Below are 25,530 nucleotides of genomic sequence, written 5' to 3'. Positions count from 1 at the left end.
TTGTAAATTCACAACAACTGCCAAGGGGCGATCTAGAGACAGATGTAGTATTTGCAACTACTTTCAACTGCTTCGTTTAAATGGACTAGATTCCAGGTCCCTGTAAGTGGCTTGCTGAGGCTGACACTGCAAGTCACTCATCAGAGAACAACTCCAAGCATTTTGACTCCCAGCCCCCGACCACTTCCTGACCCAGGGATTTGTTAAGTAACTACACTCTACAGATGTTTCATAAATGAATCAAATCCATTCAGCAAGAATAAAAGATTGTATCCACATTTTGACTGTAAATAACACCCAGAAACATATGTATCTGGTTGTGGGAACCATGTGTAGATGGGTTTGCAAGGTAGAGGGAGACAGATGCTCATTGCTCCTGACCATGGTGAACAGTATGTAAGACACCAGTACTGGCTTCTATTTTGCTCCTTCCTGAGTACTGGGGAACACAGAAACCATGGGAAGTGTAAGCAAGCTTGTGCAGAAGGTGGAGGATCTGTTTTTAAGGCTCTACTGAAAATAGGAGCCAGACAGAAGCCAAGATACAAGTGGATTTGATATGTGTTTCAAATTCAGAGTTCACTACCTCTCAGCTATTGATGACACAAATAGCAGGACTCCCTGCAATTCATGATGGACTGCAGCACATCAGGAAACAAGCATGTAGAATACCCAGCAGGTGCAAAACCAGACTGTAAAATAAATCTAAAACACATCTTTTCATTGTCATTCATAATATTCATACTTTGTGCTTCTACTAAATCTTTCAACTACGGATGTCAACATGTTTTACAAACTAATTAAGGTTCACACAAACTCATGAAGTAGCTAAGTATTATCATCCTCATTTTACATATGAGGAAACTGAGACACAGAGAAGTTACATGATTTTCCCACCAGTACAATTGCTATTGGAGCCAGGATTAGAATTCAGAGCTCCTGACTCCTAGTCCAATAGGAGACAACACTTCTTCTTCATAACAACTATGGACCCTCCATATGTAGTACCTTTGCTGAAGCCAATGCCAGCTTCACACAAGGCAAGCTTGCAGATATTGGGCCCTATTCACACTTATTTACATTTATATTGTTCAACTTTTCCAAGATGTTTTAGAGGAGAACTCCTGAGAGTTTTCAATGGATCACCAATTGAATAAGAGAAAAAGTCTTGCTCACACTGAATATACCACCCTCTCACAAGAAGAAACAGCAAACAAATAATAGATAAAGAGTGTTTTATATTGGCCCCAAAAAACAACAATAAAAGCCTCAATCCAATATGCTCTCTCCCCCTAACATTTCAGGAGAGCTATATGGCACACACTCTGTGCACTGAAGTACTTGGCTATCAGTCTGCGAGATGGCTTTCATTTGGATAGAAGCACCACTGTGAAGCCATTAGTTATAATCTGAGATACTCAAATTTACATTCAAATGTAGTGATCTGTTATGCATGAATCTCAAAATATTAAAATAAACTGCCTCACTGAATTCCAGCGTGATATTCTTGATATAATCAGATCGTACTCAATTACACATTGTTAGGTACTAATTACTGCATATTTTTAATGATTTAATATCCAGAAACAATCTCAGGTACATTAAAACTATGATTTTGTTATATTCCATAATATCATCTATACAAGTCATCCTTTAACTTGACAGCAGCTCTGGAATAACAGCTGCCTAGTGATTTATTGATCCATCCCTTTACGTTTGGGCTTTAAAATATTTCTTTTCTTTTCTTTTTTAAAGGCATAACTGCTTAAAAGCCATGCCAGTTCAAAATTTAGGGCATAGTGTATGAATTAGCACAAATGTCATAATGAAACGATCAACATAATTCTAACTATGTATGCTAACCTATATGAGAAATGCTTGTAGTTATATTCAGCTTGAAAAATCAACACAACAACTCAGCAGGCAGTGACATGCCAGATTTAGTTCAAATCCCTAGCACTGTCATTCAGAGAGGGTTCTGAAGCTAATGTACACATGAAGAAAACCTCTAGATTACAGGTAGGCTGTCTGGAAGGGGGAAAAGTCACAGACAACTAACTCATTTTGCACCATCTGACACAGTAGCCAGGTCTTACTTAAACACTAGCTGAGCCAATCTCATACTGTTCCATTGTTCCTGCTTTCAGCTCAAACTACTATAAATAACAGTGTAAAGGACCAGCAACTTAATGGTAGGAATAGCATTGTACGTAGGATCACCTAAGGGTTTTGAAGATGAAACATTAAAAACAAAATTCTCCCTTGAAAACATCAAAAATCACAATTCAGATATAAAATGGTGGTGCCAAGTGTTTGTTCAAGATCAGAATTTGGCAGTATAATTTTGGTTTCCGTTAGCTGCATTGAATAAGCTTTGATGTTCATGGTAGATTACAGTACAGCTTTCCAAAGGTAGATATTGTAGGTATTGTAGAATCAATATATTTATTACAGAAGATACACATTTATTCAAATGCTTGCCTTGAAAATGAAATCTTCTTCTTTAATCCTCTCTCCTGAAATTCAGACTTGTTATTCAACTCTATCATTCTATTATTTTAACTCTGTGGAGCATTTTGAGATACAATCTGTAAGTAAATTGAGATGCAAAATAGCTAATGCAAAGAGCTATATCTGGCAGTGTTTGCAGGGTAGGCACATAAAATTATATTATACTGTCTGAAAATTATATTGTTTTAAAATATATATAATTTATAAATAAAATGTAACTATCTGAAAGGATTTAGAAGGTGGAGAAACTAAAGACCAGTATAACGGAATACTAACCTGCATTGTACTATTCAGCCAGTAGGTGGCACCCTGTGTAACATGCCTTAAAAAGCTAACTTCAGCCATCCTGGCAAAGCATTCAAGGCTCTTATAGTAAACACACTTGGCGTGTATCTCTCTGAGAAGGAAGCTCAGTGGCCAGTCCATAGCTGGTACAGAAACCTGACCTGTTAGCAGAAGCCCTGCAACCTACTGTGTGCAAGAAATACATGACATAAACCTTCTTAGTGAAAAAGATATCTGACACTAGAGGGCTCAGTTGTCTAGCAGACAAAAGCACAACAACAAGATCCATTGACTGGATCCTGAGGCTAGAAAAATTCAAACCAGTAATAAGGTAAATAGTGAGAGTAATTAACCATTGGAAGAGATTACCAGGGGATGTGGTGGGTTCTCTATCACTTGGTGTCTTCAGATCAGGACTAGATACTTTCTAAAAGATATATTCTACTTCAACCACACGTTATCGGGCTCAGGCTAGAAAATACTGGGAGAAAGGCTATGGCCTGCATTGTGCAGGAAATCAGAACTGATGATCACAAGGATCCCTTCTGGCCTTAAAATCTATGGATGAGAAACTCACCCCTACTCCAGTCCCTAAACACTGGGTAAAAGGTCAGGTGTAGCCTAAAAAAATTAAAAGGGGCTCTAAACATCCTAGGTTCCTGTGAGAAAGGGCTCTTCAACACAGGCACTGCAGAATCCACTTTTAAGACTGCTCACCAAGGGCCCCATAAGCCCTGGTGTAGAGGATGTGCCAGGAGTAGGGTGGTCAGAGGGCAAAGATTTCAGGCAGCACTGCAACCTACTGGGAAGCCCCAAGAGGCTAAATTAATTTAAACAGGCCTCCCCAGGACTATTTAAATTATGCCAAGGCCTCTCTTCAACCCCCACAGCAGCCTACAGAGTGGTAGATGCAAAGGAGGCTGTAAAGTCACTTTACACACGCACCCACTCCTGGGCTGTAAGTTCTTACTGTATAAAACTAAACACATATTTCAGAAGCATAAGTCCTACACCTACTTCCTGCTCCATGGCGACAGAAGGACCTGAACATAGTGGAATTGGTGCAGTTCTGCTGAAGTGGGGGATGTGCTGCAGGAAGGGTTTCTGCATCACAGAACTCTGCTGTGTTGGGGCTTCCTGCACCGCAGCACACATAGGCTGACACAGGAGATGAGCAGGTCCAATAGGATCTGCCATCCATCCATTCCCATGTAAAGGATAGGCACAGCAGGAGCAGGGATTACTGAGGCTAAACTAGCAGCTGCTGCACAGCCTAATACCATTCCACAGACTGAGGGGGAAAGTTTCTTCCCCTCCCCAAGCCCTGTGGGATTACGATTTGCCCCTTAGTGCCTGAACAATATGAAAATGCCACATTCTGTTTCATATTTAGCACAAGAATATCAATTTTAATTGCCAAAAACTACTGCTTCTTGACAAGTCTCTAGAAATGACAGGCAAGGTTTTAAAGCACCAAAAAGACATCTTAACCAGAGCACAAACAAAAAAAAAGGAAAAAAAAAAGATGGTGCACACTCTACAGCAAAGTATTCATTTACCAATAAATGAGATTGTGGCTTAATTATTAGATCTTGAAATTACATCACAAGAATTTTAATTTTCTGCTTGGCCAGTTCTTCTCTTTCTCTGTCAAAATAGCTGGAAACTGTTAGAAAAGCTAATTTTGCTAAAGCACACAGAGAGCATATATGGAACTTTTCTCTCCTACAATAGATAGATAATGAAATACAAAACCAATAATATTTTAGCACTTCATCTAAATTTAATCTAATTTTGACCTAAACAGTAATACAATCTTCTCATGAAAAATCATCTAGCAATGAATAAAACTTCATATTATCGACATCAGAAAGCTGCCATTTTTATCAGATTAAAAATTTATATTGATTTTCTAATCTATATATGACAAGTGAATAGGATGTTCTTTGGAAAGAAGGCAAATACAGGCCAAAGCAAACAGAAATATACACATGAATAAAATTGAACAGTCTGGTGCATTTTTGGAAACCTCTTATGCAAGAGAGATCCCAAAGCAATGAAATGTCCTGCTTTCACCCTGAGATGTAGCTAGTGATATTCACAGACATCTGAAAGGTGTTCATGTGCTTTATAGAGGATGGGGAGACAGCTAATTAATACATTTGATGTAAATTGTTTATATTTTTTAATTTAAAAATGCATATTTAATTGCCTTTTTCCCCATACATTTGTTTACCTCAATTATAATTAGCTTTCTAACATGTAGATGGGTGAATGAGCTCTCTACCTGTTTCTACAGTCAAATTGTAAATTCAAGCACAAATTATTGCATTAGAGCTTTACGTTTTCATTCCCTCTCAAGTGTCTTGATAATTTGAAGTTGATTGTTAAGAATGTGAATTCTGCAATCTGTATCAGGCATCTATGGCACAGTAGCCTCAAGTTCAGGGCTTGAACAAGGCTTCAACAGAGCTCATTATGTAGAAATGCCCATCAGCAAAATGAAACCTAACAAATATGTACTATTTTGAAAACAATGTAATAATGTTTTGGTAAAGTTCATGTGCTCTAGTAACTAGACAAGATTTTTATTCGTAGAAAATTAATCAGCATTTCCATAAATATAGTCTGAAGTATTGTGTTATATTAATATTCGGTGAGTACAAAAATCCAAGACCCCTGGAGCAAAACATCTTACTAGAAGTTGCACAAAGGTAAGAAGGAATGGAAAAAAATATTTATGTTTTGTCTCAAGCAATTTCTCAAGAAATTTTTCAACATTGGTAGGTGTTTGTCTAATAAAGATGGAGCAGAACTGTACTCATTATATTTGGGGACTGTTTGCCCAGTCTTTGAGGAAGGTTGCATTGTACAAATTTCACTGGCGTTATATTTAAGTTATGCAGTGTAGTGTGTAGTTGTAGCAGTGTCGGTCCTAGGATATTAGCGTGACAAGGTGGGTGAGGTAATATCTTTAGCTCATTCGTTCTCAAACTGGGGGTTTAAGAACCCTCAGGGGTCGTGACATGGTTATGTGGGGGGTTGCAAGCTGTGAGCCCCAACCCACCCAGGTGCAGTGCTGTGAGCCTCCCTGCTTCCTCCTGGCGGAGAAACATGGGGGAGAGCAAGCAGTGACACCCAGATACCGCTCACCACCCCCAACATTTCTCTATCCCCCTCTGCCCCCCAGGAGGTTGTTAGGGGGAAGTGAGGAGCAACTCCAGGCCTCCCTGCATCCAGGTCACTTTCCCCACCTGGGCAGTGCTTTGAGATGAGCAGCTGCTCTCTGCCCTTCCCTTACACAGCCCAGGTGGGGAAAGTGACCTGGACGCAGGGAGCCTTGATGTTGCTCCTCCCCTGCTCACAGCCCCCTGGGGTGCACAGAGGACCAGTGTTCAAGGGGGCAGCGAACAGCAATACCAGCCACTCCGTGCATCGGGGACTGTGTGCAGGGGTTGGGGTGAAGAGGGCACAATGCAAAAGTTAGGGGTGAAGGAGGAGTGGGGAGCCCGTGAAGGTCAGGGGTTTGCATTCAGAGGCTTGCTGTGGGAAAAGGTCACCAATACAAAAAGTTTGAGAACCACTGCTTTAGCTGAACCACCTTCTCCCTTACCAACAGAAGTTGGTTCACTAAAAAATATTACCTCACCCCCCTTGTGTCTCTCATATTTTATTTGCAGTAAACTTTGAGAATGGGAGTGGTTGAACTAAGTGCTCCTGAAAGTGAGAGATAATAGCAACCGGAGGAGTCACATGTCATGTAGGCGAGCACTGAGCAAGCTCTCCATGGCTTGCTGCTGGATGGGCGCGGATGCCCCTCGTGTGGGGCAGAAGGGCCATTGCAAGCATCAGTTAGTAAGTATTAGGATTACAAGTTATCTGCTTAGCACCAACAGTGAACTGCATGCTTTAATAGATAGGCGGGAGGACACTGTCCCTGCCTCAAGGGGCACTGCAGTCTAAAGTCCCGATTCAGAAACAGGACAGCACTTCAGCAAGTGCTTCAACGGTTTCCTGAAGAAGGCCTCTCTCGGAGTAGAATACAGCTCTCCTGCTCTCTTCTCTCACCTCTCCACAATGTTCTCTGCTCCTGCTGGTTCAGGGAGGTAAGGACTAAGCTCAGTACCTGTTTGGCTCCAGGATACACACAAACAATGGAGTAGCAATGAACGTCATTTCCAGTGGCTATGACTGCATTCTTTGAACCTTCATGTAAACTGATCAGTTTTCATCTGCTGATCTAATCCCATAGATTAACATGAACTAACTGGCCACCTGGAAAGTTGGGGGGGGTGTTGTTTGTTTGTTTTAAATTAAGGCTCATAATATGGGCTGGTCAGCTTGACACTAGCAAGTGAAAAATCATTTATGAGCATATCTGCTCCAGGAGCTACAAGCAACTGCTTCTGTCCTATCTCCTTTGCCTGCCCAGCAGCACCACTAGGGGCAGTCCACATCAGCCCCGGCACCTACCTGCCACTCTCCCTGCAGCAGCTGCTTCTCTTGGCAGAGAACTGAACCTGTGTCTGCACTCCCACCAGATCCCTTTGAATAGAAACGTCACCTCTATCTGTGGACACCTGCTCCCAATCCTGCCAGCTATCATGGAGACACACTGTCCTGCACCCAACAGCCTTGGGAGACCCCCCATTCAATACACACAAACAGCCTGGGTGGACTCCCAAATCCTCCACTGATCCATCTGTGCTACACAACACAGCCTTCAGAGACCCCCGCTTCCTCCACAACAAACACACGCACAGCCTTGTGAAATCCCAGCCTTTCTCTACTCCTTGACACACACACACACACACACACACACACACACACACGGTACACTCCTGACTGTCCCACACACAGCCATGGCTAGTGATTTCAAATATAGCAAGGAGCTTCTGACTTAAAATTTTGAGTCCAGTTTTATCCTCCTAAAGAGAGACAAAGTCAAAATTTTCCAAACAATGTCCCAGGCCAGCAAACAAAACAACTATCCAGTTTTATACTGAAAAACCCAGATATAATTTCCTTGTGTTGCTTTGTACAAGATTCCATGGCCTGAAGACTGGATGTACTTTGTGTCTGTTGACCCATAGCTGTTTAGACCAGGGGGAAAAAATTAAGTTCATCCAGTCCTGAAGAGAGTTATTACAAACATTATAACTCTTTAACCTATTTTTCATATTAGAGCCAGGTTTTGTAATGGGAAACTGCTAAAACATCTGTTTCTAACTCACCTGAGCTCTTCTGTGTCTCTAATTTGTTATTCTCCATACATACACACTATTCTCTCTCTCTCTCTCTCTTTTAGTGAAGAAAACTGACACTGTCGCTTCAGGGCATGCAGAGATTCCCTAGAGTACAAGATATATCAGCAACAGCCTCCACTTCTGTGACCAGAAATTTCAGACATAAGCAGATAAGAATTTTAATATCATGCAAATGCAGTTAGTAACAACTTATGCTAATAAAATTAGAGAAGGATAAGAAATCCTAAGGCATTTTTGACGTGTTATATGCTTGAGCATAACATGCATGGAATGTTTAGTTATTACTTAAACACAACTTGTTAAACCCACATGAATGAGACACAATTGTGTCCACTCCTGTCTGGCAAAATCACACACACACATATGCAGATACAGGCAGTACTATAATATGGTAATGAACTGTCTGTATATACCTAGCATTGCTCTCTTCTGAAGGGAATCAAGAAACGCCCAGTTGTTTGTGAGAGTAGTTCTTTAAGAATTAGTTGAGACCTCCCTTTAGTTCAAGTGTGCTTTTGAAGCAGGAGAATCTGAGTTCTATCTCTCTGCTGGCACTAGGACGTTCTGAGTGTAGCCTGTGGTGTGGCACAAAATAGGAACTGGGAAGTTCCTCATTGGTCATACTGCTAATGCTATGTGAGATGGGTATGCTATTCATTAGGAAGATATTTATACCTACAGAATGAAACATCCAAAGGAGACACAGTACTGTAAGATGTTACTATGAAAGCAAAACAGCTACATTACTCCAGTTAAATGCAGAGTTTCAGAGTTCTTGTTGTTCATAAAATTCACACACAAACTTCACATGCTCTATTGAAATCACATTTTCAGATGCTTCAATGAAGCTATTTTGGTTTTACAGAAGGTAGAAAAAACATCATAAAAAGGTAAAGGCAGGAGGCAAATCCTGAACTGTATATCTCCCAAGACAGTTCTAGTCCTGGAGTCTCCAAGGAGAAAGATGACACTAAATTTTAAAAGAAGCTAATTGATGCGATGACTTTTTGAACATGCTGAGTTCAGTGCACATGAAATGCAACAGTTTCGCCAGATTACAAATCCAATCATGAATAATAGTAACCCTGGCATAATGTGAAAATTATAGACAGCCCTATATAATTGAATTAATGCATTTCACCGAGTCAGAAGGCACTAGCTAGGATAATTTGAGCAAGACTGCTTTAACATGACAGCCTCCTAATAAAGGTCAAATCTCTCTTGATATTGAAATCTGAAAGTATAGAGAGTGAGCCACCAAAAGACAGATTAGAGACTAAAAGGAGAATTAACGGCTATTATGGAAATGAAGTTTAAACAAAAGACTTACATTTCTGATAAAAGTCAGAGGAAATGACTGTCTTAAGTAAACTGTTTTAATATGATAAAAATGAAAAGCTGTTTTCAGACCTGTTGAGAGAAAATTCGCTGTTTGTTAAACATATCGTGTCGTCTTTCCACGTAGGCAGTTACAGAATATTAACATTCTGAAATCTAGAAGAATAGGTTAATCAGCAGCGCTCTGCATGCCTCCCTCGTAAACAGTCAAGATTCTAGATGCCGGAACATAAAGTTATAATGAAAAAATGTTGCCGAAGAGGTGCTTAAATGAAAAAAATATGTCTCGGCCTACACAACACAAACTCTTAACTGCCAGAAAATCACGTGGGGCCAGACCCTGATGCCCTTGCTCGTATTGAGGATCACCTTGCTCCATGAGTAGTCCCTGCACTAGATTTTTCTCTTAAAATTTACCACAGGTGCAGTTACTCCACTACTAGCAACAGGAGGAATCCCAGTAATGATAGGCCACCAGCTTTTTAAGCACTCTTGTTTGCTAGTGCAGACACAGCATCATTTAAGAGGTAAGATCCAATTCAGCTGTTACTTGGCTGTTCTTTTCTCTGCGTGTCACATGGAAGACTCAAATTCAATATTGAATCCATGTTTGTCCTCCTCTGTCTGGCAAAGACTGGGAGAAGTCCAGGGAGCAACACATTAATTCTCTGAGGACAGGGTGCCTGGTGCCACTCAATAGCAGCTCCTTTGTCCAACTACAAAGGGATACTAATGGTGTCCAAAGGGAATTCCAGTCCCACCCAGACTTCCAAAACTAAAGGGATAGTCACCATGACTCTGCAGCTTCTAGTGCTGGCATGAGGAGTTTTTAAAGTCATGCCTGACCAACCTAATTGCTTTCTATGAAGAGGTGACTGGCTCTGTGGATATGGGGAAAGTGGTGGATGTGATATACCTTGACTTTAGCAAAGCTTTTGATACGGTCTCTCACAGTATTCTTATCAGCAAGTTAAAAAAGTATGGGTTGGATGAATGGACTATAAAATGGATCGAGAACTGGCTAGAGCATAGGGCTCAACAAATAGTGATCAATGGCTCCATGTCTAGCTAGCAGCCGGTCACAAGCGGAGTGCCCCAGGGGTCGGTCCTGCAGCCGGTTTTGTTCAACATCTTCATTAATGATCTGGAGGATGGGGTAGATTGCACCCTCAGCAAGTTTGCAGATGACACTAAGATGGGGAGAGTGGTAGATACCCTGGAAGGTAGGGATAGGATACAGAAGGACCTAAACAAACTGGAGGATTGGGCCAAAAGAAATCTGATGAGGTTTAACAAGGACAAGTGCAGAGTCCTGCACTTAGGACGGAAGAATCCGATGCACAGCTACAGACTGGGGACCGACGAGCTAGGCAGTAGTTCTGCAGAAAAGGACCTGGGGGTAACAGTGGATAAGAAGCTGGATATGAGTCAGCAGTGTGCCCTGGTTGCCAAGAAGGCTAATAGCATATTGGGCTGCATTAGTAGGAGCATTGCCAGCAGATCGCGGGAAGGGATTATTCCCCTCTATTCGGCATTGGTGAAGCCGCATTTGGAGTATTGTGTCCAGTTTTGGGCCCCCCACTACAAAAAGGATGTGGAGAAGTTGGAGAGAGTCCAGCAGAGGGCAACAAAAATGATTAGGGGGCTGGAGCACAAGACGTATGAGGAGAGGCTGAGGGAACTAGGCTTGTTTAGCCTGCAGAAGAGAAGAATGAGGGGGATTTGATAGGAGCCTTTAACTACCTGAAAGGGGGTTCCAGGGAGGATGGAGCTAGGCTGTTCTCAGTGGTGGCAGACGACAGAACAAGGAGCAACGGTCTCAAGTTGCAGTGGGGGAGGTCTAGGTTGGACATTAGGAAAATGTTTTTCACTAGGAGGATGGTGAAGCACTGGAATGGGTTACCTAGGGAGGTGGTGGAATCTCCATCTTTAGAGGTTTTTAAGCTGCGGCTTGACAAAACCCTCGCTGGGATTATTTAGCTGAGGTTAGTCCTGCTTTGAGCAGGGGGTTGGACTAGATGGCCTCCTGAGGTCCCTTCCAACTCTATGAATCTATGATTCTAAGTAGAGATAAACAGGGATGTCCTAAGGCTTTAGCCAGGACCCCTGGGAGAGAATGATGATTAACCCTGTCTGGTCACAAACAGCCAACTAAATTAGGCCACAGAATCTTTCTGTTTTAGGATGTCGGTTAATTATGTCTTCTGATTATGTCTTCCCCAATTATCACCTTTGCAGACTGATCGGTTTAACGGCTATTGATGGATAATTAGACTTTGTGCTAATAGGTCTTTCTTGAAGGTTCTCATTATCAGTAGTGTTAAAATATTTTGTTGTTATACTACAAAATACCAGTTCAAGGTACAGGTGGAGGAGGGTCAGATTCTGCTCTCAGTTACAACAGGAGAACAGTAACCTGACCAACTTTCATGGAACTACTCCTGGTTAATACTGGTATCACAGATCAGATGCTTGCCTGGAGAGAAGTATTATAAGAAGCCATTCTATAAAATGCTATGACAATGATCAAACTCGTTCCATGCGGAGCTGAATAGAAGACACTCTGGGCCAAATTCTGTCTCCCTTACTCACGGTGAGATGTTCTTTACTATGCAAGCAAACCCACTGAAATTAACAGGACTATTCACGCAGAAATATAGACCTCAACATGATTCAGAGTAGTAGAACTGGGCCTTCATGAGGAAAGGAAAGACTTTATTCTGACTATTTACTGTTATTACTAATATTATTATTATTCAGTTAGCATATTCGTATTGTGTATCTCAACGAATGCTAATAAAAACTCCAAACTAGTAAATACAGAACAAAAATAATAAAGAGCACACTGAAATAGTACATAATACAACAAAGAAACTGTGAAATGTACAAACTTAAGAATTTACCTAAAAATTGCCTGAATGTCTACGCTGAGCTGTACACGTAAAATCAAACAATAGCTTTACTGGAACATACTCTGCTCTGCCTACTCCCTGAACAAGCCTACTGATGTCAATGGTACCATACAGACAGTAAATCCTGGCAGAATTTGCATCAGTAAGGATACTTTATATAATCTACAAATGTCCACATGGGTCTCAGTTGTGTCCACCCTTGTTTGTTGCTCTTATCTTTATATATGGGATGCTTGTACATTTATCCGAGTGATATACAGATTTACATTTTCACGCCTGCTGAGATGCTCACTGTGCATTATCTTCTGGATGTCATGACCTCAGCACCAGTTAATCTAATTTTTTGAAGGCAAATGCTGATGAAATATAACTCTTGGTAAGTTTCCCTAACATGACACCCATTGCTCCATCCCTTTTTGGAGGTTACTTTATTTGATTATTCTGTTATAATACATTCTAAATAGAGATGGGCCCAAATTAGTGATACTCAGACTGCAGCTCACAAGCCAGAAGTGGATCTTTAATGTGTCTCCTTGTAGCACATGACATTAAAACATTGTGTTTTAATTATTAACTAATCTAAGTTATTAACCAATCAGAATGCTTTTATTATGCTATTAATCAATTAAGTGATCAACTTTCACTAAGTTATTAACTTATTTGCAGTGAGAATTTTATATATATTTTATATATATAAAATTATATTGAGATTAAATTGAGAAAATTTTATATAAAAATAAAAACTAAATATTTCCCATCATACTGTTTAAATATGAATAGTACTATAGTAAATGAAACAATTAATTCACACTACTGTGACTCTTGTGGGTAATGACTAATTTGGCTCCTGAAACTCTGAGGTCTGAGGATCACTGGCCCAAAACAAAATGCATGAAAGAAACACCCCTAGAGTTTTGTAAATGTTTGAAATCCAGGCCCAGTTTTTATCTAATCTATTAATCCATCTAGGTATTTCTCACATGCCCAACACCACCGTATCTGACAGGAACAGGATCCAAATCTCCTAACCCAAAACCCTAGATCCAAATAAACACATTCCTACTAACTCTTGGGGGCTCATAATCTAGGTCTGGAACTGAATCTCAAAGTTTGGACCCATCTCTATTTCTGAGGCTTATGATGTGGAATCAAACTCCATTCTGAGGCTTTTATGTTAAGACTTACCCTCAGGGAAAGCCCGGACCTGTAATTTTATCATCTACAAAAACTTCTTCAGCCTCGTCATAGGTTTGCTGCCAGGATCCTGATATTCTGATCTGCCTGTGTCCTCCTACCTAGTTCACAGTAGTTAGTTCTGGTTTTTCATGTTTTTCTTATTAGGTGTTTGCAGCACATACAAAACTCTGCCGTCAAGATGCTCACTTGTACTAAAATCTCAAGCATATTATTTCTGTGCCTTAGGATGTGCAGGGAGGGATGACTTTAGGATTCTCCACACATTTGCTCCTTCCTGTCCTTTTGAACTAATTTACCCCTGCAAGCCTTGGTATACTTTTCATTCAAGCTCTGAAATTGTATTGTCTGTTACTCATATTAGGGTTGTTTTATTTGGTCCTGTGTCCTCTGCTCATTTTGCACCTTCTCTATGGAATCCATCTCCTCTTAAGACATTGGTATCAAAATTTCATCTAGTCTCAATCTGCCTCAAACTCTGCATTTGTATAGTAGGCCAATCAGGTGGCAACCTAGCTTCCTGACTTGCAATAACAATGCTTCTGTGCACGTGCAAGTTTAGAGGCTAGTGGGGATGATTCATCCTTGGAGACCCTAGATAATTTCAAGTATACTCTTATTTCTATGCTCTTCTCATTCAAACCCCTCCTTGACAGTCACTTCTTCCACAAATCCTATCAATAAGAAGCCAGCCAAATAAAAAATAGTTTCATACCCTATCAACAAAAAAAATCACCCCAAATCATTGGTCCACTCCAAGATAGAAGCATCCTCTAGGTCACCCAGTGTATTAGGGTGAAATTCACCCACTGCTGAGGATTCATTCCTGGCATGACACACACCACACCACCACCAAAGGATAGGGTCCAAGTGGAACTGGGACCTGGAAGACAGGGGACATTGCACCATCCGCATGCTGTGGAAGGGGATCTCTCGGGCTGGAATGGAAGAGAGTTGGCAGCATAACAGGGAAGGGACCACAGGATTCACCCTGGTTCCAATTAGCCAGAACACCTGCTAAAGGGGAATTGCAGCTCACCAGCTGGAAGAGTGGTTGTTAAGATGCTGCATTGCAGTCCCATAGGTGGGCCACTAGTTGAGAGCATGAAAATCATCTTCCCCCTCCCCGCTCTCCCTCCCCGAATCCCACTTACTTTCCTGCCCAAAGCCTATTAATTCCTAGGTTTGTGCAGTGTGGGGTGAATTTCACTCTTTGTATCTAAATTGTAAAGAATACAAGAATAGCCATACTGGGTCAAACCAATGGTCCACTCAGCCCAATATCCTGACTTCCAATAGTGGCTGGTGCCAGGTGCTTCCGAGCAAATGAACAGAACAGGGCAATTATCAAGTGATCCATCCCCTGTCATCCAGTCTCAACATCTGGCAGTCAGAGGTTTAGGGACATTCAGAGCAGGGGGTTGTATCCCCAACAATCTTGGCTAATTGACCTATGCTCCGTGAACTTACCTAATTCTATAACCCCTGTTATAGTTTTGACCTTCACAACATCCCCTGGCAATGAGTTCCACAGATCGGCTGTGCATCTTGTCTGTCTATTTAAATTGTAAACTTCTTGGGGCAGGGACTATGTACAACACTAAGCACACTGTCAGCACTCAGTAAATAATATATAGTAATAGTACTGTGATTGCATATTCTTATGGCATTTTTATTTGATGATACCTTTTTTAATTGGATTCAGTTGGCATTTTTATTTTCATTTGATTTATGAAGAGATCTGAGATGATCAGATGGGGCACAATGTACACAACAACTGACTGAACCTCTTACATATAAATAAGCCAGCTATATAAAAAATTAAGCGCCATATTTATCCATTCTCTGCTTTCTTTTCCATGATTCTGTCTTCTCTTCTATCATTGCACTGCAGTACTTATTTATGCATCTTGATGAGACTATGCTCACACGTCAAAACTTCACTCTTCCAGATTTGTTGTGATTACCTTAGGAAATGTCTTTGAAAAAAAATTAATAAATCTTTCTTACAATGTTGGTATCAAGCGTAATACACAGATGAATAAAAATATTATAATGTGGATGGTTGAGACATGTTTTTACAAGAAAGTTATTAATATTCTTCTAATATCACAACTAGAATTAGTAGCGCCTAAAGGCAAGAAAACCAGTGCAGGAAAATGTGATGTTACCTTTCAACAGGCTTTTAGTAAAAGGGATGCACAAGTTGCTAATGTTTAATCCACACAGTAAACTAATGCATTAACTTGAGTAAACATTAGCACTACTGCAGTGACAAAAAACACATATGCATATAGTTATGCAAGGGATTATATAATTGTTCTATGAAATGCAAACGTTTCTAGCTTTGCTCACAGACATGGAGATCTCACGATAATTATCATCTCTAGAAAATTTGGGTCCTCCAGACCAGAATATTGGATTTCTAAATTTTAATAAAGATGTCAAGAAATTAATCTGAATTGTAATTCAACCTTTAGAACAATAGTGGGTATTTGCTTTCAGTCCTTTCATAAAAGTTCATAAAGTCAGGTGTATTATAATGTCTACTACAAAGTTATGTGGAAAATAAATACGCGCACACAAGGATCTTCCACCAAAGCAAAAGTATAACAAACTGGTGGGAGATCATAGGGCTAGACTGTGACTTTAAGGTATAGGCCTGCAGAGGAGGAGGAGGTGCTGAGTCTCATTGCCTAGGGGAAACTCTGCAATGGCGCTTTTCTTCCACAAACTTCCTCTCCAATTCAGTAGTTCATATAATATATTCACATGACTTATCAGACTTACATAAGCCACCTCAGGCAAGCATTCACTACACCCGGGGTTAGGGGTTAGCAGCCTCTTGAGATGAAAAGACAAAAGCTTTTCTTGCTAGACACCACTATAACAGTTACACAAGCTTTGCTTCATAATCTCATCACTGCTCCCATGCAAGAGGGTCTCCAAGTCTGCTGATCGCAGCCTTTTCGCTTCAACTTTTCATGCTTCTCTAATACGAAAGCAACTTTCTTTATATAAATTAATACTTTTTTTTTGCTCTTTACATGCCTAATACAAAACCTACTGAATGATCCCCATTGACTTTGGTAGCCTTTTGATCAGTCACCTTATAATAATGAATGCCTTTGATTAACCCTTACCCTTCTTTCCTTTGTTTTGGACATTATTTCACCTCTATATCTGTATTTTACTGGGCTACAGCTTAATATACAGACCTAAATCCAATATGTGCTTTTGGAGTCTTGTATGGAAACCAATGTGTTCAAATTATTAAATTATTATTAATTAGTATGCCATATTCTTTAATCCTTATTCAGGCCAAGTCTACGCTACAGACCTATATGGGAATAACTACGTCACTCAGAGTTGTGAAAAATCTGCACCTCAGAGCAATATAGTTATACCAACCTTACCCGCCATGTAGACAGTGCTATGTCAACGGCAGAGCTTCTCCCACCCAACGTAAGTACCGTCTCTTGGGGAGGTAGAGAAGCTCTCCTGTTGGCGTAGGAGCATCTTCACTTAAGCGCTACAGCGGCACAGCTGCATTAGTGCAGCGTTTTAAGTGTCGACCTTCCCTCGGTCCCTTGGGAGTTTTGACAGAATGGACACTGAGAAAAAGATTGCAGGATTTGCCTTATTAAATAATAAATAAAAAGTAGTGATCACCATGATACCTGTCATCATTTTACAGGTGTCTTGGATTTCTGCAATATCAACATCATTTTGGAAAGTAAGTCATTGCAACATAAAACAGCAGCAAAACTATCTTGTATTTATTTAGCACCATTCACCCTGAGCCAGCGCCTTCTCTCTGGAGCAGCAGTCACACTTCTCGGCTCTTTGCAAGTGTCTCTGCAAAGAACAGGACAAGAGCAGGTGAAAGAAGCAAGTTGTTGTTGATTCTATCACAGCTGGGCAAGAAGTTGGCTCTGGAAGCAGCCACAGAATCATAGTGCCAGATTCTCAGCTGTCTATCAGGGTAGCTCTCTTACCTTCAGTGTAGCTATACCTAATTCACATGAGCTGAGGAACCAGCCCATAGACTCCAGAGAAGAAACAGACTTATTAGCTCATCTGTTCCCTCTCCCTGCCAGTCCAAGATTGCTCCCTACAGCATTTGGGAAGATTCGTTGTACATGTGACAAGCAGAGAGAAACTTCCTTTGGGAATCTACACCACATGCTAACAGATCTTACTAGAGAATCTAGTAAAGCAGCCCTATAGTCCTGGGCCTGCTCAAAGAAAGGGTCTTCCCCTGTACACTGCACTGCTGTTCTCAGGAAGAGGCCAACTCCTTGGACTCATGCCAGTCATAAGGACTGTGTTAGATTTTAATATTCATATTTGTTTAAAATATTACAGGTAAAATTTACCCCTGCTGTAACACCACTATAATCAGTGCAGTTTATACCAGTGTGACTGAGAAGAATTTGGCCTACAGGAGTCATAGCAGTACTGAAATTGGTTCTATAGATGGGCTAATGTGGTAAAAATAGATTAAATGCCCAAATCCAATATTTAATAATTGATTTTGTTATTTATTTATATTATCATAGCACCTACGAGCCCTATTAATAGACCAGGACGCGTGCTAGGCATTGTACAAATAACAGTCATTACTCTAGACAAATTCCCACTAAGTCAAATCCTTTCCTTGGTTACAGTTAGTGAGGGCAGTAAGTGCCAGGAAGTGCGGATCTTCTAGAACCCCAATCTATGTACACCCCAGTTCAAGCTTCATTTAGTTTACATCTTCTTCGTACACTGGAGGCATTATGATTGCATGGGATACACATCAGGGATGAATTTGACCCAATGGGAATTTTGCCTGTATAAAGATTGTGTAGGCACTGCAGGAGTTGGGCTATCGTGGGTTTTTTATGTATGAAATTAAATTAAATAACTTATTTCAAAAACTACTAACTGATATGAGCTGCTGTGCCTAGGATAGCCCACCTGAAAATGCCAAAGTCAGGTCAGGCTGCAAAAGGAAAGCAGATTTTTCCAAATTGGTGGCTAACTGTACAGTTAGATTCCATAACCAGTTACAAACAGTGCTTCTGATTCCCCACACTGGTTATCAAGAAGCTAAAACAAAAAAAAGTACATAGTCCCCTTTACTTCATTTCATTCTCTGGCTCCCAGTCAGAAGCTAGGTCCAGTAAAGATATAAGTTATTTAAAACTCTATGCTCTTTACCAAAATGTTCTTCTGATCCCCAAAGGGTCAACCACATTGCCAGATCAATATAAGTTTGGATCTTACCCAAAATGCCACCCTGCCAGTCAATCCTTTAGTAACTAAACTAAAGGTTTATTATAAAAGGAAAGAAACAAATGATAAGAGAGATGTTAAATGGTCCAAGCAATCAGATACATACAAATGACTGTAAAGTCTCTCTCTATATATTAGATCCTCAGTAGAATTATGGAGTGTGCAGACTTGTATAGCTCCCTCTGGAGTCTCAGTCCTTTGTCTCACAGCTTCAGTTGTAGATGAGTTGATCCAGAGGTAGGAAGCAGGAATGAAGACAAGATGGGGATTGGGAATGGTGCAGCTGCTTTTTATGTCCCTTTGTCATGTGGCTTGTCCCAGACACAGCCACACAGCAAATGGCATGGAAAAGCTTCAGAGTCCTCCATCCATAGGCATGTTCTTACGTGCCCTGGTGACTCATAAGGTGTAGCCCCTGGGTTCTTTCACTGGATTCATAGTACCTTTGAGTTCCCTGGATGGGCCATTAAGCAGGCTTAGTTCTGCTGCCATCCTGTCTGGGAGTGTCACCCAGAAACACAGCATAATACAAATATACCATACATATTTAGAACTTAATACAAAAATGATACATACATATAAACCTGCTTCTCAATCTTAGTCAATTATAACCTTCCCAATGATATCTGATATGGCATATCTCGTATGAATTATTGTAATTTTGCAAAATTGATATCAATTATGTTATAAATGGTCATCTCTAATCCAGACTGTGTCAAAACTGTGTGTGCTCAATTATTACAGGCCACTTGTAATGATTTTAATGAATCCAGTTAGTTCCTACACTGTATTAACTCAAGATGCATCAGTAGTCAAGGGTCACAGACTTTAAAACTAGAGAGAGCATTTTAATAGCCCAAACACTATTCAGTTCCACATAGTAACCAAGAGTTTAGGCTAGATCAGTGGTTCCAAACCCGTGGCCCATGGGGTCTTTCAAAGTGACCCGCTGCTCCCGTCCCGCTGGCTGCAGAAGGGAGCCACTGCCTAAGGACCCAGGTGGAGCGTGTTTCCATGGGGCTACAAGACCAGTGCAGGTTCCTTGCTGCTGCCAAGGGGATGGGAGATCAGCGCTCCCCTCCCTCTGGCTGTAGCAGGGAGCACGGCAAAGCGCTCTGCCTGGGTCCATAGGCGCTGGAGTCCCTGCTGGAGCCAGAGGGAGGGGAACACTGATCTCCCATCCCTCTGGCTGCAGAAAGAAGCCATTGCCTAGGGACCAAGGTGGAGCGCATGAGGCTACAGGACATGTGCAGTTTCCCTGCTGCAGCCAGGAGGATGGGAGATCAGTGAGGAGGCAGCCTCTTCGCTGAACTCCTTCCATCTGGCTGCAGTTGGGAGGGGAGGGGGACTGCTGGTGGAGACTGGTGGCCCTTCAGGGTTGTAAAAATTATATCTGTGGCCCTTGAGCCAAAAAGGCTGGGAACCAGTGGGCTAAAGCAAGTAACATGGGTATAAAATTGGTGCAGACACAGAATACGAAAGCCTGTTCCTGAGGCCTGGCTGCTGCTAAAGGAGTGAGATGCAGGATAGTGCAGTAAAATAGTGCACAATGAGCTTACAGTACATACAAGGAAGTTAGTAGAGGTGCCTGTGGCAAACTTGACACCTGTGCAGTGAAGTGCTGAAAGCAGACCATTTGGGCTGCTGCAGGACAGTAGTGGGGAGGACTACTTTCATCAATGGGATTATGACACCAGTGCTTGCAGCCTACACTGCTAATGCAACAGTCAGCATCTGCGCTCAAAGCAACTCTACTCTAAATGGTGGTGTGATCATCTGTGCACCACTGGGAGCCTTTGGGTATGCAAATGCAAAGTGTATTCCCGGTGTGCCAGGAGGAGCCAAATTTCTCAACAGACTGTTTAAATGTCTTTTTTGTGACTCAACAGTTCTATTTGAGAAAGTGTCCATTTACCCATATACTCAAGTAACTTGGGATTGCACATTTAAACTTGCTTTCATGTTTGTATGGGACATCGCCCTGTGAATGTACTGAAACCTGAGCAAATACTGACAGATCCCCCAGGTCCAGTTTTACTCCCATTGGCCTTTAATCAGAAACTAATTCAAATCTATTTCAGTTATTTGTGAATCACTCACTAGAAGTGCACAGTCAGAATTAGCCTGCATCATTTTATAAGCATCTCTAAAGAAGCTGACCATAGCACCACCCACTTCAGATTTTGCAGAAAGCACATCATGTCCACACAGCTATTTTACCAAACCACACTCAGCAGGCACAGAAAAGAGCAAGACAGTGCGATTTAAAGGGGATGGCAAGTAATGCCATGTACAAATCAAAATATTAACTGCTCCAGAATAAGATGGAATTGAATTAGGATTTTATAACAAATATTAAAGATGTGATATTTTAAAATGTGGGAAATGTAGATACTAAGGGCCAAACACTGCTCTCGGTTACTCCAGTGCAAATGTATGAATTACAGAAGCACTGCATATGTATGACTGAAAGCAGAATTTGTCCTCTAGATCAGTGTTTCTCAATTAAATTTGGCCACCGAACCCTTTTGAACTCGATAAATAATTGCGGAACCCCACAAACTCTTAACAGTATTTTTACATCTGGGGCCAAAAAAAATGTTGAAATAAGCAAATTATATACCAGTGTTTCTCAATTAAATTTCCCCGCGGAACCCTTTAGGCTCCGCGGGGAAATTACATTCATACTCGATACCCTCCGCCGAAAAATCCGGGACATCTTCCCTTTTTCGGTGGCACGGAGAACAGATGCTCTTGGCGGCGCAATGTCACTTTCTTGCAGAACCCTAACAGTGTTCCCGCGGAACCCCAGGGTTCCACGGAACACCAATTGAGAAACACTGCTCTAGATGTAAGGGACAGATAGATGGGCCATATTGTGAGATTATTTACCCTGGGGTAAATATGATGTAATTCCACTCACACAGGTATTCTGTATTTACAGCAGTGTAAATTAGATCCAGATATTTCCCATTCTGCTTTAACAGGCATTTACACACTTTCTACCATGTTACTACCAGTTGGTTTGCATGTTGGCACATTGGAGCGAATATTTGTCCATTGTCTTCAAAAGGAGTAAGGACTTCAGAACGTGGCCCGTTGGAAAGTAGCATTAAGAATCACTCTGGCAAATGGAATGCGCTGACAGTTTTCACCATCATCTGCATAAGTCTTTTCAGGGAGGCAGAGGAGACTCCTCCAATCTAAGTGGTCCTGTGGCCCTCACTCCCTAAGCAAATCTGGCAGGACCAACGGTGCTTGAAGGCCCAATTTTGAATTTGCCCGTGTCTATTTGCCAATGCCTATTTTGCTAGTTTACCCAGCTCTGTTTTTAATGTGCAAGGAGGTTGTGGGACTCTTTAAGGAGAACTGCACAGGGAAAAAGTGGTCTTTGCAGCTTTTCTCTCTCTATTTAAAATATACAAAGAAGGCCTGAAAAAAAAAAAGTAAGTATTTTTACTTTACAGTTATCGGATATTCCCTGTTTTTGCTGAAGGACTTCTTGAACAGCTGGAGGACTGTACAGATGGATGCTGGTACCACAAGAAACGAGAGACTGAAACTTGAAAAAGTGACTGGGGACAACTATTTAAAATTCTTTGTTTTGTTAACAAACTCCTGAAAAACACTTGAGAGAAGCTCTTTTTTGTGAAAGATTAAATTGCTCAATGAATTCCCACTTGTGCTCTTCAGTTCTTAAGTTCTTCAAAAAACATAGTTCAATGACTAGGGTGCTAGCCAGAAACTGGGGTTCAACTCTGCTCTGCTCCAAACTTCCTCTGCAATGATAAGCAAGTCACAGAGGTCTGGTCCTCACTAAAAGATAAAAGTGGGTTCTTAACTCAAGTTTGCTTACAATGAAAAGAGGAGCTTTTTCCCCCTCTGCAGGAAACACTGTAATTTACAATTCTGGCAGAATCTCACAAGTTCTTTTTTTTAAAACTATCTTTTGAACAGTCTCCACTATATTAAATGAAAGAGCTTCTTTAGGTTTGTAAGGATAATTACAGTTACATTGTCTCTCGTTTAGAAATTGGAAATTGAAATACTTATTTTCCACCCAAAAAACCTTTTTAAAATAACGAGAGTTCTGTGGCACCTTAAACACTAACAAATTTATTTGGGCATAAGTTTTCGCGGGCAGAAACTCACTTTGTCAGATACATCGTTTGTTGCACCCCTCTGGAACTTTTTAAAATAGTTACATTTTACTGGTTCACTTTGCTAACTGTAAGCTTTTGAATACTTCTTATTTCCAAAAAACATCCTTCATTGTTTAAAGATGTACAATCCTTTAGATATTTTGTAGGTTTACATTCATTAAAGGAATGCAACTTTATATTAAGTCTTATACTGCCCCCTTGTGTAGCTGTCTAACATTTAAACAGTAAAGCTGCCAAAAATATATATACAGTAAGAAGCAGTGACACTAGCAAAACCTTGTGCAGTATTTCAAGCCAAATTCTGCACTCAGTTACATGTGTGCAAACTTGTGTAACTCAGTGCAGAACACAGAACTGCAAATTTACTTTTATTTTAGCATGTTCACTACACAAAGTTCCACAAACCCTTATGAACATGCTGCAGTATGTAGATACCAGGGGTGAAATCCTGGCCCCATTAAAGTCAGTGGGAGTTTTGCCATGGACTTCAATAGGGCACGAATTTCACGAGTACAGATACAGAAGGTGACAGCCTATTAACTCTTGAATCTCTCTGCTTTTGGCAGGTTTAAGTTAGACCCTTATATTAAATATAAGTTTTATGATGATCATAATAAGCAGGATCAGCTTTACGACTGGCAGCAACCAGGCCCCAACCCCCAGCAGGAGCCCAAGCTGCTGGAGGGAAGGGATCAGGTTATGAGCTGTCTCTCACCCAGAACTTGCTTCAGAAGAGCCAGCTCATGAGTCACAAAGCTTGCACAGAACCCAAAATGGCAGGGCCCTAATCAGCCACCTGCTTCACTTATCCTACCAGCCAGCCCTGAAAGAAACACACATCAGTGTTAGAAGGGAAGAGGGGTACACAGATTTCTCTGTCCTGGATGGAGTTCATCCCCATTCTCTTGATATATCAAACCATAACTCCAGAGATAACTTTGAGTCTGAGGTAAATATTAATTCTGAAGGTTTTACTTTAGAATCCACCAGATTTCATCAAATTACGTGTTTTCAAATTTTTCCTAGGGAGAATAAACTTGGACCCCTCCATAAGGAATTGGTCACCCGGTACCCCTTTTACAAGTGGAGAACACTTCCTCACCTTGCTTAGTCCTGCAGCACTTAGTGCATATCTTTTTTTTTAAATACAGATGCCAGTTTTCTACAGCAATTGCCTAGATCACTGCAGCATCACTGCTGTAAGATTATGGGCCTGACTGTCACCTAAATTACACCAATTTTACACTAGCATAAGTTCACTGGGCCTGATTCTCCATTGTGATCCCCATGTACATTGCTCTTGTGGGACACCTGGGTTGGAAAGCTGAGGGGAACACCCCTAAGACAGAGGACCTCCTCTGGCAAGTATACAGAGAATATAAGCATCCTACTTCACTCTGGCATAGGAGGCATGTAAGGGGTAAGGAGGCAATGGGAGGAGGAGGTGTTCCAGGGAGAGAGGTGCACATGGCCAAATTGTCCTGTGAGCCAGAGTCTCTGTCTCCGATGGCCTGCAGACTGCTCTAACTTAAACTGGGCAGGATCCAGAACATGGGGAATGCAAAAGTGGCTATGGGTTCCTATGGCCCAGCAAAAAAGCCACTCGGAATCAGAATCACGGATTCCAGTGGAATTACTCCTGTTTTACCCAAATGTAAGTGAAAGGAGAATCAGGCCTTGTATCTTACAATTGTAAAGCACGAAAATATATTGCAATGTGTTAAACCATCATTACAGAATGCTGTTTTTAAGGGGTGGAATGAGTCCACATTAGGTATGTTTCATCATGTACTGGGGCGATATTCAGCCATTAACTACACCTGTCCAACCCCAGTGATGTTAATGGGGCTGCACCGATGAAACAGAGCAGAGATTATGGCTCACTTTGAACATATCACAAAAACATGTTTTACTACTGGTAGGAGGTGAACAGCGTTCAGCACGACCCTAACTATGGTCCTCTCCGTACTAGTGATACAGTGCTTTTATACCTAGTTCATGACACTCACCTAACCTAGTTACAGAATATACAACTAAGTTGTGTCCACACCGAAGCATTATTCATAGCACAGACATATGCATGCATTCACACCTACCACTATGTTCAACTGTTTGTTTTGGTGCATTTGGGAAAAAATTGGGCAGCTATCTCTAGTGTCTCAGCAGAGGAATATAATACCTGGAGTATATGCACCTAGAGTGGTATCAGCATCACATGGGTTCAGTGCACTCTGGGATGCACAGAGAGCTGGGAGGAAAAACAAATGGCATGGGTGGTGTGTGTATGTGGTGTGAGATGTCACGTGTGTTATACACAAAAGCTACATGCCAAACCAGTTACAGGAGGACAACTATATGTCAGCCTCGTCTTCCAAAGAGGGTGAAACAGTGTTAGCTGCCATGGTTACTGAGTATTAACTATGTTGTGTGCAGATACAGCCATGCCACTAACTAGTTACAAACTAGGTTCAGAGTTGCAGCGTAGGCAGGACCTTAGGCAGTTCTCTATCCATCCAGTCACTGAGCTCTGCGTATTTAGCAACCTGCTGCACCTTGGCCATTCAAGCACACGCTGTCCAT

At 41.2% G+C, this 25,530-nt stretch overlaps 1 protein-coding gene across 1 annotated transcript in view; it reads right to left on the bottom strand.

Annotated features, from left to right (window-relative positions):
• Nucleotides 1–25,530, bottom strand: part of PLCH1 (phospholipase C eta 1) — a 154,070-nt gene that overhangs the window by 101,123 nt on the left and 27,417 nt on the right. The gene's annotated exons all lie outside the window — the stretch shown is intronic.

This window comes from Emydura macquarii, unplaced genomic scaffold, assembly GCF_026122565.2.
Source record: "Emydura macquarii macquarii isolate MOO-44397 ecotype Brisbane River unplaced genomic scaffold, CSIRO-AGI_Emac_v2 contig_18, whole genome shotgun sequence".
Taxonomy (NCBI): domain Eukaryota; kingdom Metazoa; phylum Chordata; order Testudines; family Chelidae; genus Emydura; species Emydura macquarii.
The sequence above is the reverse complement of the archived record's forward strand: the minus strand, read 5'-3'. Positions and strand labels throughout refer to the sequence as shown.